The sequence below is a fragment of the Lissotriton helveticus genome, chromosome 6 (genome assembly GCF_964261635.1).
Source record: "Lissotriton helveticus chromosome 6, aLisHel1.1, whole genome shotgun sequence".
In the NCBI taxonomy this organism is placed as follows: Eukaryota; Metazoa; Chordata; class Amphibia; order Caudata; family Salamandridae; genus Lissotriton; species Lissotriton helveticus.
The window spans coordinates 2,111,434,542-2,111,451,811 of NC_136067.1; the positions used below are offsets into that span (position 1 = coordinate 2,111,434,542).

The 17,270-nt window shown below is 51.8% G+C and overlaps 1 protein-coding gene across 1 annotated transcript in view; it reads left to right on the forward strand.

The window, feature by feature from the left end:
- LOC144764078 (uncharacterized) overlaps window positions 1-17,270 on the forward strand; it is a 168,230-nt gene that overhangs the window by 23,099 nt on the left and 127,861 nt on the right. The gene's annotated exons all lie outside the window — the stretch shown is intronic.

A 17,270-nucleotide genomic window follows, 5' to 3' on the forward strand; every position in this document is an offset into this window, starting at 1 on the left:
ACCGGAAGACTGATTATCGAAGTTTTTGTATCCTCGGTTGACCCCTCTGTTATAGCGGCCCCTGAAGCCACGGGATCTTGAAGGGTAAAATCCGTCTTGCTCCGGTTCCTGTGTATATCCTCTGCCCCGTCTAGGGGCGTACCCTCGTTGAGGACTGGAATTTGAGTAGCGGCCGGTGGAGCGTCCCCTGCCACGCCCGGCCCTACCAGAGACCTGATGTAGCACCCGCTTCAGCGAGGCCTGAGACTTGTCTAGGGACGCAAAAGTATTGACAAACTTTGCAATGTCCTTAACAAAATTGTCACCAAACAATTGTCCTTCCGCCAAAGGACCCGGCTCTGAAGAAGCCAATTCCACCAGTTGAGGATCGATTCGAAGAAGGACCGACTTCCGTCGTTCACAGGCAAGAGCGCAGTTTGCGTTTCCAAGCATACAAATGGCTCGTTGAGCCCAGCCCGCCAAAACTTCAGGGTGAATGGCCTCACCAGTCTCTTGACCCTGAAGGGCTAACTCAAGTATTTTGGCCAAAGGGCCCGAAAGGTCCAGGACCTTATCTTGGCATGCTCTGAGCGCGCGATCAATCCCTTTCTTGGGGTCCTTCTTATATTTCTTCAGAAAGGTGGTCATGGAAGGGTCGATGTCTGGTGTGACTGCCACCTTGTGAGGTAAATCGGGACGGGGCACTCGGACTTAAGGCGGGCACGAACATCCTTGTCAAAACCCTTACGTAGGTGGGTCTCCAGATATGCCGCCACAGCAGGGGGGGGGACCCAATCTGAGGACCTGGGGTGGACAATATCCGCTGGATCAAAAGAAAAGGGAGTCGGAATGACCGGAGAGGAGTGCTTACGCTTCTTAGTGCGTTTGCGGGGCGCGGCACCCGAAGAATCAGTATCGGTGCCGGTATCAGTAGTGGTATCATTGGGAGGGGGAGAAGACGGGGAGGTATGGGGTTTATCCGCAGGAAGGGATTCCTTGGATTCATACATGTTTTCATAAGAGCGGGCATGGGGCCAGGCCGGGTCAAGAGCCACCTTCTTAGGGGGGGGACGGGAAGTGTCCTTATTGGGAAGGGAAAGAGGCTTACCAGGGACCATTAATTCCAGTTTCTTGGCCAGGGGAAGGAGGGCCGAAGAAAGGGCTTTGTCCAATTTTGCATCCAGCTTTTTATCAATAATATCTTCCATGGGTTCCTCCTCATAGAAATCCTGCTGGCCCTGGTAGTCATACGCAGCACCCTCCTCCTCGCAGTACTCAGAGTCTGCCATCATTACCAGGAATCAACAAATCCTACTCCAGGCCCCAGAGGGAAGCTTAGGTATCAGCCCAGGTGAGGGCGTCGAAATGGGGAGTGCCAGGCGCAGGAGCCGGTAATACCAAGGAAAAAGCAGAGTAAAGTCCCAATCTAGGACTAATGGAGGGGGTAGCCCTTACCAAGAACAGAAAGGGCTCACAAAAATTAATGAAGTGCCTCCTGACTCACAGGGAGGCAAGGGTTAATTACATGTAAGCTCCGTTGCACAAAGCGGAGAAAAAACGCTGCAAATAGACTGCAGAATTCGCCCTCGGCTCCTGGCCAATGCTGCGTAGATCCCCACTTCAGCCGGGGGCAGAGCGTCAATCAGGCACCTTCGAGAACTGCGCGCGCACTACCGGCGTGCGCGAGCTCTCTGAGACGCACGCAGGGCTTCCCGGGCTCCGGCGTGCGTCTCACTCCCCGAGGGGGGTCGAAACCCCTCACAGGCGCGGACCGCGAGGAGCGGCCGCCGAAAGCAGCGAGAAGGGAGCGAGAGCGGGGGGCCTACAGGCGCAACACGCGCCACCAAGGGAGTCGGGGCGCGGATCGGAGCTCCGGTCCCAAGCTAAGAGCAGAGCGGGCAAACCAGTACACAGTAAGCAATGCGCGAGCGCGGTGCAATTAGAGTCACAGTCGCAAGAGCAAGCGAACAATTAGGCATAAAACAGAAACATTGAATAATCACAATCAAAAGCGCCAAAGCGCTATCAAAAGGCAAGGGCCTTGAGTCAATAAGAATAAGCATATAAGGTATAGAGCACTTATCTGGGCTGCGGAGCAGCAAAGAAAGAGGAGGCCAGATTAGTGTCTCTATACTTTATATGCTTATTATCAATGTGATTGGCTGATGTAAGAGAGGCGTGGTTCAAAGCCTCATGGGAAATGTTGTTTTTTACATTTGTAGTTTCATTTTCATTGGCTGCTGTTTGTGCAGTAAAGAAATGAGAAAGCATAATCAGAAGCCTGCGGTCCTGCCATAGAATCTGAGAGAGTGGACTGGAGGCATGACGAGACTCGAGTCTCTCTCATGCCATGGCTGCAAAATTGTGCCCGCTTTTCAAAAACATGTTACTATGAAGCCTATACAAGGTGAGGGTTTTATTGGTGCGATTATAACGGTGAGACACATTAATTTTCTAAAAGTCGTTTTTCTGCACTCTGCAGATAGAATGATGAATACACGAGATTAGCTTTGCAGAATAAAAGCTCCGCACAAACTTCTAATTTGATGAGGTTTCAACTGCAGGACTTCATTGTTCCCAAAACACACCAGAACATGTTCTCTTCCTAGTACAACGGGTCAGGCCGGCCTCCGTTCATTTAAAAACAGCCCGCACGCATTAGAGACGAGGCCGTTCATATGACAGTGTCTGTTGTCGCTCACCCATGCAGTGAGCTCGGCTCTGTGAGGATTGGGGTCTGGGAGGCAGAGATGGAATGGAACAGGTTCACTCATTTATATACTGCATCACTTAAAGCTTTGTTAGCAAAATGCAGTCAGCTGCTCGAGTGAACTTTCAAAAATAGTATTTTATGTCAAAAACTCAAAGGAACATACTTGTTACAGGATTTAGATATTAAACATATTCATTTAGGGATAAGCTGCAGAAACCCGGCACTGAAGCAATAACAGGGCAAATTCTTTGGACAAATGTCTACTGAGTTGGGAGTCTGACTTGGAAGTGGCTAACAGTGTTTATTCCAGTTCAGGTTTCAAAAGATTTTTGTCAAACTGGATTGTCCAACCATTGGTGATTTATTCCTTAAAAATAAATACTTTTATTGAATCAGAAACATTTTAGGAAAGAACTGCTGGTCTATAAACAATAATATAACAAAATATTGTACACCACTTTTGCAGCTCATGCGACAAAACTTCCGACAAACTGCTTCTGCATCGAATAGAGTTTCATCTTTCATTATTTTCTGAATTTTGTATTATACATGCAAAGCACACATAGTGTACCATCAGTTTGTGTCACGTGGTCTCTGTTGCAGACAGTGTTTCCTCTATTACGCGCTACACACGAAGAACACATTGTCTAAATGCATTTCCTCTGTCTTGGCTGGGTCCTATGGTGGCAGAGAGAGGCCCTGGCGTCCTGATGCCATGCTCTCCTGATGCCATGCTCTGAGGTGGTTTGACGTTGCCAGAGCTGCACCCTGTTTATTGTGGTGCATTTCCTCTGTCTTGGCTGGGTCCTATGGTGGCAGAGAGAGGCCCTGGCGTCCTGATGCCATGCTCTGAGGTGGTTCTACGTTGCCAGAGCTGCACCCTGTTTATTGTGGTGCATTTCCTCTGTCTTGGCTGGGTCCTATGGTGGCAGAGAGGCCCTGGCGTCCTGATGCCATGCTCTGAGGTGGTTCGACGTTGCCAGAGTGGCACCCTGTTTATTGTGGTGCATTTCCTCTGTCTTGGCTGGGTCCTATGGTGGCAGAGAGAGGCCCTGGCGTCCTGATGCCATGCTCTCCTGATGCCATGCTCTGAGGTGGTTCGCCGTTGCCAGAGCTGCCCCCTGTTTATTGTGGTGCATTTCCTCTGTCTTGGCTGGGTCCTATGGTGGCAGAGAGAGGCCCTGGCGTCCTGATGCCATGCTCTGAGGTGGTTCTACGTTGCCAGAGCTGCACCCTGTTTATTGTGGTGCATTTCCTCTGTCTTGGCTGGGTCCTATGGTGGCAGAGAGGCCCTGGCGTCCTGATGCCATGCTCTCCTGATGCCATGCTCTGAGGTGGTTCTACGTTGCCAGAGCTGCACCCTGTTTATTGTGGTGCATTTCCTCTGTCTTGGCTGGGTCCTATGGTGGCAGAGAGGCCCTGGCGTCCTGATGCCATGCTCTGAGGTGGTTCGACGTTGCCAGAGTGGCACCCTGTTTATTGTGGTGCATTTCCTCTGTCTTGGCTGGGTCCTATGGTGGCAGAGAGAGGCCCTGGCGTCCTGATGCCATGCTCTCCTGATGCCATGCTCTCCTGATGCCATGCTCTCCTGATGCCATGCTCTCCTGATGCCATGCTCTGAGGTGGTTCGCCGTTGCCAGAGCTGCCCCCTGTTTATTGTGGTGCATTTCCTCTGTCTTGGCTGGGTCCTATGGTGGCAGAGAGAGGCCCTGGCGTCCTGATGCCATGCTCTCCTGATGCCATGCTCTGAGGTGGTTCGCCGTTGCCAGAGCTGCCCCCTGTTTATTGTGGTGCATTTCCTCTGTCTTGGCTGGGTCCTATGGTGGCAGAGAGAGGCCCTGGCGTCCTGATGCCATGCTCTGAGGTGGTTCTACGTTGCCAGAGCTGCACCCTGTTTATTGTTGTGCAGTTCCTATGCCCTGCAGGTGTGCGACTACAAAGGATGGCAGGCCTGGAAATGGTCTGTTGTCCTATGTGGAAGGCAGCCACACGCACAGCAGACGACCATTCCTACAACGAGAGGCCATATTGTGTCATTCCATTTCTGGAGCTTTGCACCCTTTCTGGTGTTTTAAGATCTTAGAGTTTCTTGTTGCTCAAATGGTTGTGATTTCTAATATCTATATGTTTCGATCGTCTTTTGTGCTTGATTTTGCTCGCAAGAAAGTGTCACTCATAGACATTGAAATGATGAAAATGTCACCAGGCAATCTGAAACCTTGGCAGCTATGCGGATGGCGAGCCAGCCCCACAGGTGGGGTGACCAGGAGCCCCGGAGAGCCAGCCTCACAGGTGGGGTGACCAGGAGCCCCGGAGAGTCAGCCTCACAGGTGGGGTGACCAGGAGCCCTGGAGAGCCAGCCCCACAGGTGGGGTGACCAGGAGCCCTGGAGAGTCAGCCTCACAGGTGGGGTGACCAGGAGCCCCGGAGAGTCAGCCTCACAGGTGGGGTGACCAGGAGCCCTGGAGAGTCAGCCTCACAGGTGGGGTGACCAGGAGCCCTGGAGAGTCAGCCTCACAGGTGGGGTGACCAGGCGTCCCGGAGAGTCAGCCTCACAGGTGGGGTGACCAGGCGTCCCGGAGAGTCAGCCTCACAGGTGGGGTGACCAGGCGTCCCGGAGAGTCAGCCTCACAGGTGGGGTGACCAGGCGTCCCGGAGAGTCAGCCTCACAGGTGGGGTGACCAGGAGCCCCGGAGAGCCAACCTCACAGGTGGGGTGACCAGGAGCCCCGGAGAGTCAGCCTCACAGGTGGGGTGACCAGGAGCCCCGGAGAGTCAGCCCCACAGGTGGGGTGACCAGGAGCCCTGGAGAGTCAGCCTCACAGGTGGGGTGACCAGGAGCCCCGGAGAGTCAGCCTCACAGGTGGGGTGACCAGGAGCCCTGGAGAGTCAGCCTCACAGGTGGGGTGACCAGGAGCCCCGGAGAGTCAGCCTCACAGGTGGGGTGACCAGGAGCCCTGGAGAGTCAGCCTCACAGGTGGGGTGACCAGGAGCCCCGGAGAGTCAGCCTCACAGGTGGGGTGACCAGGAGCCCTGGAGAGTCAGCCTCACAGGTGGGGTGACCAGGAGCCCCGGAGAGTCAGCCTCACAGGTGGGGTGACCAGGCGTCCCGGAGAGTCAGCCTCACAGGTGGGGTGACCAGGAGCCCTGGAGAGTCAACCTCACAGGTGGGGTGACCAGGAGCCCCGGAGAGTCAGCCTCACAGGTGGGGTGACCAGGCGTCCCGGAGAGTCAGCCTCACAGGTGGGGTGACCAGGCGTCCCGGAGAGTCAGCCTCACAGGTGGGGTGACCAGGAGCCCTGGAGAGTCAACCTCACAGGTGGGGTGACCAGGAGCCCCGGAGAGTCAGCCTCACAGGTGGGGGACCAGGAGCCCCGGAGAGTCAGCCCCACAGGTGGGGTGACCAGGAGCCCTGGAGAGTCAGCCTCACAGGTGGGGTGACCAGGAGCCCTGGAGAGTCAGCCTCACAGGTGGGGTGAGGAGCCCCGGAGAGTCAACCTCACAGGTGGGGTGACCAGGAGCCCCGGAGAGCCAGCCCCACAGGTGGGGTGACCAGGAGCCCCGGAGAGTCAGCCTCACAGGTGGGGTGACCAGGAGCCCCGGAGAGCCAGCCTCACAGGTGGGGTGACCAGGAGCCCCGGAGAGTCAGCCTCACAGGTGGGGTGACCAGGAGCCCCGGAGAGCCAGCCTCACAGGTGGGGTGACCAGGAGCCCCGGAGAGTCAGCCTCACAGGTGGGGTGACCAGGAGCCCTGGAGAGTCAACCTCACAGGTGGGGTGACCAGGAGCCCCGGAGAGCCAGCCTCACAGGTGGGGTGACCAGGAGCCCCGGAGAGCCAGCCTCACAGGTGGGGTGACCAGGCGTCCCGGATTTGCCTGTCTTGGCAGATTTTTGTAATTTTGGCTCCTGCCCCGTGTTTTAAAGGGGGTCGACTGAAACCAGTGAGACGTGAGATTGGGTGTCCTAAAGCTGTGCTAGTTAGCTGCTGTTAAAAGGAAGCAATTTAATTAACAGGTATTCTGCCTATTGGTTTTAGAAATTACATTTTATTTTTTTCTTCGTGCTTCTGTGTTCCAATGCTGTTGATAAGAGTTGTCTTTCTGGCAGCATTGTTGATGGAAAATTGAAGTCCTATTTTTGCAAAATGTCCCGGTTTTTGGTTCTCAAGATCTGGTCACCCACCCACAGGCCTTCTCTGGTGGGGGGCACCAGTCCTCGAGCTGGCACCGCCCAGGCACTGATGCATCGCTGCCCCTGTGGGGGGGGGGAGGGTATCACCCACCCACGGGCCTTCTCTGGTGGGGGGCACCAGTCCTCGAGCTGGCACCGCCCAGCGCTGATGCATCGCTGCCCCTGTGGGGGGGGGGGGAGGGTATGGGATCTCCTTTCATACCTCCCCCCCCACCTCGCATGGCACCTCCCCCCACCTCGCATGGCACCTCCCCCATCCCGAGCCCTCCATCTCCCTCCCCTCTGTATGAGAGGGGGCCCCTCCTCCCCACCAGCCACGATCCTGTGCTTAACTTTGACTGGGCTGACCCCGGTGTCCTGCTGGCCGTCCCTCCCCGCCCTCACGCCCCCCGCCCCCGCCCGCTCCAGGCCGGGTCTGCTCTGGGGGGGGGGGGGGGGGGGGGGGGTCCAGTAAGGCGCCCGGTCCAGCCACACCCCCCTCCCTTGGGGGAGGGGCGCGAACCAAGGGGCATAACAGACAGTCATTAACATCAATTATCCATCGGGCGGGGTGGGGGTGACCAGAGGGTGTTTTGGGACTGCCCCCCCTCTGACCACTCCCCCCTGGATGACGCACTTCTGACGTCACTAATAATGGCGGGCGACCACATAAGTCCTGACTCCTGGATGCCAGACTCCGGCAGGCGAGTCATTTTCAGACCGGAGTGCGGTGTGAAGTGAGCGCGCCGTGTGATCTGCTGCAGGTGAGTTGTGTGAGGTGAGCGCGCCGTGTGATCTGCTGCAGGTGAGTTGTGTGAGGTGAGCGCGCCGTGTGATCTGCTGCAGGTGAGTTGTGTGAGGTGAGCGCGCCGTGTGATCTGCGGCAGGTGAGCGCGCCGTGTGATCTGCTGCAGGTGAGCGCGCCGTGTGCTCTGCGGCAGGTGAGCGCGCCGTGTGATCTGCGGCAGGTGAGCGCGCCGTGTGATCTGCGGCAGGTGAGTTGTGGGGGGCAGACACAGACACTCACATTCTTTTCACCCGGAAGTTCAGTGCTTGTACTGCTTGCAGTTTTCAGCCGCGTGTTCCAGCCGGAGTGTGATGTTTTTAGTAATATCCGCGGGTCCATGAAGCCTGTTCTAATTGTAGTTGAACAGACGGTCCGTCCTGGAGCGAGGCTTGCTTTTTATAACCCTCCTGTCCTGGCCTTGTCTCTGATCCGGTGCTAGTAGCGCCTCGAGCCCTGAGTTCAGTTCAAGAGTATTATTGGACAGTAACATTCCCAATCTCCCTCGGGTGTCTATAAACAATTTATGTTAAAAAATATCACCGCTCAGACGGTCACTCCTGTTGAGTATTTGGGTTGAAATGGAAAAGAGGCCCCCAGAGCCCCCAAAGAGTGTGGCCCCGGGTGTACCGCGTGATGAAGTTGCGGTCAGTGACATTGGTGTGTTTACATAGACCTTAGCTTAGAAATGCGCAGCACCTATAGAATTACAGCGCAGTGAAAGTACAGTAAAAATAAAGAGCGAGGTACATTTATTGTTCAATGCTGATCGTACATGAAATGTTTATCACCAGGGCTGTAATGTTGGGGTTGGTTCATTGGGAGAGGTGTGGCGCCGCGGCCAGGGCGGCTGACACTGGAATCTGGGGGTCAGGGTTCGATCCCCGGCTCCGGCGGCAGGTTAGCCCAGCACCATGTGACTCTGGGCAATAGCTCGCTTAATCTTCCCGACGGCCCCCAGCGCCTAGAGACCCTTATGGGTGATTGTGCGCTTTACAAATGTGGATTATTATTATTATTATTAAGCATCAGAGCAGCGTTCATTTGATAATCAAGCGACTCGCGTGACTGTCAGAGTGCTTAACACTGTAGGTTGAGAGAGACCTGCAGGTGATGAGCGACCCTGCTCCCACTCGGAGCACATATTGGTGTACCCTACTCCCACTCGGAGCACATATTGGATGTATCCTACTCCCACTCGGATCACATATTGGGTGTACCCTACTCCCACTCGGATCACATATTGGGTGTACCCTACTCCCACTCGGAGCACATATTGGGTGTACCCTACTCCCACTCGGATCACATATTGGGTGTACCCTACTCCCACTCGGAGCACATATTGGTGTACCCTACTCCCACTCGGAGCACATATTGGATGTATCCTACTCCCACTCGGAGCACATATTGGTGTACCCTACTCCAACTCGCAGCACATATTGGGTGTACCCTACTCCCACTCGGAGCACATATTGGGTGTACCCTACTCCCACTCGGAGCACATATTGTATGTATCCTACTCCCACTCGGAGCACATATTGGGTGTACCCTACTCCCACTCGGAGCACATATTGGGTGTACCCTACTCCCACTCGGAGCACATATTGTATGTATCCTACTCCCACTCGGAGTACATATTGGGTGTACCCTACTCCCACTCGGAGCACATATTGGGTGTACCCTACTCCCACTCGGATCACATATTGGATGTACCCTACTCCCACTCGGAGCACATATTGGGGTACCCTACTCCCACTCGGATCACATATTGGATGTACCCTACTCCCACTCGGAGCACATATTGGGTGTACCCTACTCCCACTCGGAGCACATATTGGATGTACCCTACTACCACTCGGAGCACATATCGGTGTACCCTACTCCCACTCGGAGCACATATTGTATGTATCCTACTCCCCCTCGGAGCACATATTGGGTGTACCCTACTCCCACTCGGAGCACATATTGGTGTACCCTACTCCCACTCGGATCACATATTGGATGTACCCTACTCCCACTCGGAGCACATATTGGGGTACCCTACTCCCACTCGGATCACATATTGGGTGTACCCTACTCCCACTCGGAGCACATATTGGATGTACCCTACTCCCCCTCGGAGCACATATTGGATGTACCCTACTCCCACTCGGAGCACATATTGGTGTACCCTACTCCCACTCGGAGCACATATTGGTGTACCCTACTCCCACTCGGAGCACATATTGGATGTATCCTACTCCCACTCGGATCACATATTGGGTGTACCCTACTCCCACTCGGATCACATATTGGGTGTACCCTACTCCCACTCGGAGCACATATTGGGTGTACCCTACTCCCACTCGGATCACATATTGGGTGTACCCTACTCCCACTCGGAGCACATATTGGTGTACCCTACTCCCACTCGGAGCACATATTGGATGTATCCTACTCCCACTCGGAGCACATATTGGTGTACCCTACTCCAACTCGCAGCACATATTGGGTGTACCCTACTCCCACTCGGAGCACATATTGGATGTACCCTACTACCACTCGGAGCACATATCGGTGTACCCTACTCCCACTCGGAGCACATATTGTATGTATCCTACTCCCACTCGGAGCACATATTGGGTGTACCCTACTCCCACTCGGAGCACATATTGGGTGTACCCTACTCCCACTCGGAGCACATATTGTATGTATCCTACTCCCACTCGGAGTACATATTGGGTGTACCCTACTCCCACTCGGAGCACATATTGGGTGTACCCTACTCCCACTCGGAGCACATATTGGGTGTACCCTACTCCCACTCGGAGCACATATCAGTGTACCCTACTCCCACTCTGAGCACATATTGGGTGTACCCTACTCCCACTCGGATCACATATTGGATGTACCCTACTCCCACTCGGAGCACATATTGGATGTACCCTACTCCCACTCGGATCACATATTGGATGTACCCTACTCCCACTCGGAGCACATATTGGATGTACCCTACTCCCACTCGGATCACATATTGGATGTACCCTACTCCCACTCGGAGCACATATTGGGGTACCCTACTCCCACTCGGATCACATATTGGATGTACCCTACTCCCACTCGGAGCACATATTGGATGTACCCTACTCCCACTCGGATCACATATTGGATGTACCCTACTCCCACTCGGATCACATATTGGATGTACCCTACTCCCACTCGGAGCACATATTGGGGTACCCTACTCCCACTCGGATCACATATTGGGTGTACCCTACTCCCACTCGGAGCACATATTGGATGTACCCTACTCCCCCTCGGAGCACATATTGGATGTACCCTACTCCCACTCGGAGCACATATTGGTGTACCCTACTCCCACTCGGAGCACATATTGGTGTACCCTACTCCCACTCGGAGCACATATTGGATGTATCCTACTCCCACTCGGATCACATATTGGGTGTACCCTACTCCCACTAGGATCACATATTGGGTGTACCCTACTCCCACTTGGAGCACATATTGGGTGTACCCTACTCCCACTCGGATCACATATTGGGTGTACCCTACTCCCACTCGGAGCACATATTGGTGTACCCTACTCCCACTCGGAGCACATATTGGATGTATCCTACTCCCACTCGGAGCACATATTGGTGTACCCTACTCCAACTCGCAGCACATATTGGGTGTACCCTACTCCCACTCGGAGCACATATTAGATGTACCCTACTCCCACTCGGAGCACATATTGGGTGTACCCTACTCCCACTCGGATCACATATTGGGTGTACCCTACTCCCACTCGGATCACATATTGGATGTACCCTACTCCCACTCGGAGCACATATTGGATGTACCCTACTCCCACTCGGAGCACATATTGGATGTACCCTACTCCCACTCAGAGCACATATTGGATGTACCCTACTCCCACTCGGAATACATATTGGATGTACCCTACTCCCACTCGGAGCACATATTGGTGTACCCTATTCCCACTCGGAGCACATATTGGATGTACCCTACTCCCACTCGGAGTACATATTGGATGTACCCTACTCCCACTCGGAGCACATATTGGTGTACCCTATTCCCACTCGGAGCACATATTGGTGTACCCTACTCCCACTCGGAGTGCATATTGGATGTACCCTACTCCCACTCGGAGCACATATTGGTGTACCCTATTCCCACTCGGAGCACATATTGGATGTACCCTACTCCCACTCAGAGTACATATTGGATGTACCCTACTCCCACTCGGAGCACATATTAGTGTACTCTACTCCCACTCAGAGTACATATTGGATGTACCCTACTCCCACTCGGAGCACATATTGGATGTACCCTACTCCCACTCGGAGCACATACTCCCACTCGGAGCACATATTGGTGTACCCTATTCCCACTCGGAGCACATATTGGATGTACCCTACTCCCACTCAGAGTACATATTGGATGTACCCTACTCCCACTCAGAGCACATATTGATGTACCCTATTCCCACTCGGAGCACATAATGGTGTACCCTATACCCACTCAGAGCACATATTTGATGTACCCTACTCCCACTCGGAATACATATTGGATGTACCCTACTCCCACTCGGAGCACATATTGGTGTACCCTATTCCCACTCGGAGCACATATTGGATGTACCCTACTCCCACTCGGAGTACATATTGGATGTACCCTACTCCAACTCGGAGCACATATTGGTGTACCCTATTCCCACTCGGAGCACATATTGGATGTACCCTACTCCCACTCGGAGTACATATTGGATGTACCCTACTCCCACTCGGAGCACATATTGGATGTACCCTACTCCCACTCAGAGTACATATTGGATGTACCCTACTCCCACTCGGAGCACATATTGATGTACCCTATTCCCACTCGGAGCACATATTGGATGTACCCTACTCCCACTCGGAGCACATATTGGTGTACCCTACTCCCACTCGGAGTACATATTGGTTGTACCCTACTCCCACTCGTAGCACATATTGGTGTACCCTACTCCCACTCGGAGCACATATTGGTGTACCCTATTCCCACTCGGAGCACATATTGGATGTACCCTACTCTCACTCGGAGTACATATTGGTGTACCCTATTCCCACTTGGAGCACATATTGGTGTACCCTATTCCCACTCAGAGCCCATATTGGATGTACCCTACTCCCACTCGGAGTACATATTGGATGTACCCTACTCCCACTCGGAGCACATATTGGTGTACCCTATTCCCACTCGGAGCACATATTGGGTGTACCCTATTCCCACTCGGAGCACATATTGGATGTACCCTACTCCCACTCGGAGTACATATTGGATGTACCCTACTCCCACTCGGAGTACATATTGGATGTACCCTACTCCCACTCGGAGTACATAGTGGATGTACCCTACTCCCCCTCGGAGCACATATTGGTGTACCCTATTCCCACTCGGAGCACATATTGGATGTACCCTACTCCCACTCGGAGCACATATTGGATGTACCCTACTCCCACTCGGAGTACATATTGGATGTACCCTACTCCCACTCGGAGCACATATTGGTGTACCCTATTCCCACTCAAAGTACATATTGGTGTACCATACTCCCACTCGGAGCACATATTGGATGTACCCTACTCCCACTCGGAGTACATATTGGATGTACCCTACTCCCTACTCGAGCGATTCACACGCCGACCGCAGGCTTCCTGACCCCTGGCTAGTACGCCGACCCGTATTCATTACTTGACCAGCTCCTGTATTGTTCCAGGTCCCTGGCCTTCAATATAACTAAAAATTACCGCGATCACGAAGTGACGCTTCATCCATCCGTCTAGAAGACTCAGTTTCCATGATGAAAAGACGACTCCCGCCGGATCCTTCGGATCAGGGCTGATTATTCACCCGCCCACAGCACCTCAAACGAGACAACCTAGTCCTGAAGATGGTCCACATTGGTTAAGGACCGAAACGCCATCAACTCCACAGCACAAACTATAGGCGCACCCCGTTGTGACTCCAATTAAATTGCGAATTGTGCAACATAAAGTCACTGATTCCTTGTCACATGTTGAGCTAGTCACTGTACATATTTCACCTTGCTCACCCTGCGCCGTTTATCGCTGTTCACTTTTTCACTTGTGTTGCCACACATCACTTGTAAATACTGAGCACCAAGTCTTATTGGTTGTCAATTGAATTTTTGAACTGTGTGCTGTATATAACTCCTGTTATATGAATTTGTCCTTTCATGACTTAAATATCAAGATACTAAAAATTAATTTTTTGACTTTAAATTTTTGTGAATAAGTGTCTCCTTTTTCTGACCTATGTAATGCATTGTGCATGCAATATAAATTGCCTTTCCATTCATACCTTTTGGGATATTGTTTTACCCTTATACTACTCCCACTCGGAGCACATATTGGATGTACCCTATTCCCACTCGGAGCACATATTGGATGTACCCTACTCCCACTCTGAGTACATATTGGATGTACCCTACTCCCACTCGGAGCACATATTGGATGTACCCTACTCCCACTCGGAGCACATATTGGTGTACCCTATTCCCACTCGGAGCACATGTTGGATGTACCCTACTCCCACTCGGAGTACATATTGGATGTACCCTACTCCCACTCGGAGCACATATTAGTGTACCTTATTCCCACTCGGAGCACATATTGGATGTACCCTACTCCCACTCGGAATACATATTGGATGTACCCTACTCCCACTTGGAGCACATATTGGTGTACCCTATTCCCACTCGGAGCACATATTGGATGTACCCTACTCCCACTCGGAGTACATATTGGATGTACCCTACTCCAACTTGGAGCACATATTGGTGTACCCTATTCCCACTCGGAGCACATATTGGATGTACCCGACTCCCACTCGGACCACATATTGGATGTACCCTACTCCCACTCGGAGCACATATTGGTGTACCCTATTTCCACTCGGAGCACATATTGGATGTACCCTACTCCCACTCAGAGTACATATTGGATGTACCCTACTCCCACTCGGAGCACATATTGGTGTACCCTATTCCCACTCCGAGCACATATTGGATGTACCCTACTCCCACTCGGACCACATATTGGATGTACCCTACTCCCACTCGGAGTACATATTGGATGTACCCTACTCCCACTCGGAGCACATATTGGTGTACCCTATTCCCACTCGGAGCACATATTGGATGTACCCTACTCCCACTCGGAGTACATATTGGAGTACCCTATTCCCACTTGGAGCACATATTGGTGTACCCTATTGTGGTAAATAAATAAATAATACCCTATTTTTGACTAGGCATATAGCATAACAGATAGCTCAATAAATAAGAGTCAAGATTCGAGGTAGTAGGAGTTTCTGCAGGTTTATTACAGCATAAGGACAGGATCAGGACAACCTGCATAGGATGACCCAGCAGGGGAAAAGAGGCCCAGCAGCTGCTGGGGCTGGGTCGGGGATGAGCGCGCTAACTTTTAATAACAATACATGAACTTATATACATAGCGCAAACACATAGCATTACATTGCAGTAGGCGTAGCAGTGGGTGGAGCAGAAGGCGTGACGCGTAGCAGTCGCGAAAGATAACAGTAAAAGTAGGTGTAACTGGGCGTATACATAGACATGTGGTGCAAACGTAACAGAATATGTCATGAATGGGCGGAAACATAGGAGGGGGCTACCTAAGGAGCCGGGACCTCTAACCTTAATGGTGCGCGTAAACTGGCAATGACGTATTACTAGGAGAAACTGGGGGCTATGAACTCTGTGCTAGGAGCAGAGACTAAAGTCTGGAGGGTCGGAGCGACTTGTACCTAAACCCTATCTAGTATCTGATGTTTAGGGAACATGTTGATATAAACTAGAAGTCATGAGGGGAAAGGCTAACTCGATTCTAAGACTGGACCATGCATTATTCTACATGTAGTGCGTGATGAGGAATACTAAATGACCATTAAATACAGTATTTCTCTAACGTGGAGCCGCATAGGCTAGACAATGACGGGAACTATTGATGCAGTTCAGTAGCTTAGGAATGCAGAGAAGGAGGACTGAACTGATAACTGGAACTATAACATACTTTTGGCAGACTCAGAGGCAGAGCCAGGCTGCACCGGGCACTGCGAGGCAGAAAGTAAGTGAAGGGTCGAGGATACAGGTGGGGGCTGTATCGCTCCTCAGCGAGACTTCAGGAGACAGGAGCTGAATCTGTGGTCCGGGCCCTTTTGAGGCCTGGAAACGGGGACTTTATAATGGAATAACGTGCACACTGAGAAACGTGGCAACGTAACTTTACATAGGCCTGATATTCGTAGTATTCACGAGGACTGGAAACTAGCATACTAAAGGTGGACACAACTGTAATTGCGTCATTAATCGGACATGGGGAATAACATATGCATATTGGTCATGCACACATAACATATGATGGATGAGGCGTAGGGACACAGAACATGGCAAAATTTACTTTTCCACATTCCCTCCTTGTCACTACGTTTCCATCAGGAAACATCAATTTTCATGATACCATCTATCATTTCATACAGTACCATTTGCTCGTCTCGAATTATCTTGGAACGGGACTTAGAACGGGGCTTAGGACTAGGAATACAAGAGGTAGCACACATGCTGCAAATCGCAGGGCCACATTGTATACAGAGGCAGCAGCTAAATATGATCGCTACTGCAATACTTAGAAAGGACAGCACCTTCCATCCCCATGCGGAAATTATATTCCAGAACCAACCGGACCATGTCCAGGTGCCTGGATCTTGATGTAACAGATGGGCAATTTTATGGAGTCTGGTTATAGCTGAATAAACAGACGGCGCGTTATTTGGAATGAAAATGCAACAACTAGATCCGAGGACTCTACAGGCCCCGCCCCTATCGGCCAGTATGACGTCAAGGACGAGACGATTCTGTAAAACGACAATTCTCATAAAGGATTGCTCTTCGGTTAAGTTACCTAGAGCGGAGGCAGTCTCATCTACTACTGCTTCAAGGGTTCTTGTTAACCTACGAATTAGCTTACTATTTACAACTGTGCCTAAATAAGGGAAAACACCTTTATCTATATCAATGAATTGCTCTGCGGCAGTTTCAGTATAATCGACAATCGGGAGATTTCTCTTGTGTCTAGTATGTACTAGGAAGGAATTCCTATGGTAGTCAGGTGGGGCTAGAAAAACAGGCGGCAGTAGGAAGGCAATGTAACAGGTTCCCTCCCAATCGAGGGGCAGATGAACATATGCAGTTTGACCACAAACAAAATAAGAATGACGTGAGGCTTTAAAAATAGATTTCCCACTGTCACTATACTGAATAACAGTAGTACATTCACTATGGCCTACGTGTACAGAACCATAATTACGGACACATAATTCGCCTTTGACTGGTAGTACTGAAATAGCAGGTGAGTCTGGAGTAGTATCAGACTGAACATTCAGGACCATGAAATTCGACGAATAATTACCTAAATTATACACTTCATTTTCTAGATCTAACCCGGTTCTGTGGGGGAGACCTTGCTTGTCTGGGAAACATGTACTGTTAAGAAAAGACATATCTGTTGCGGATGACGTTAACGTGGACCATGCTCCACAC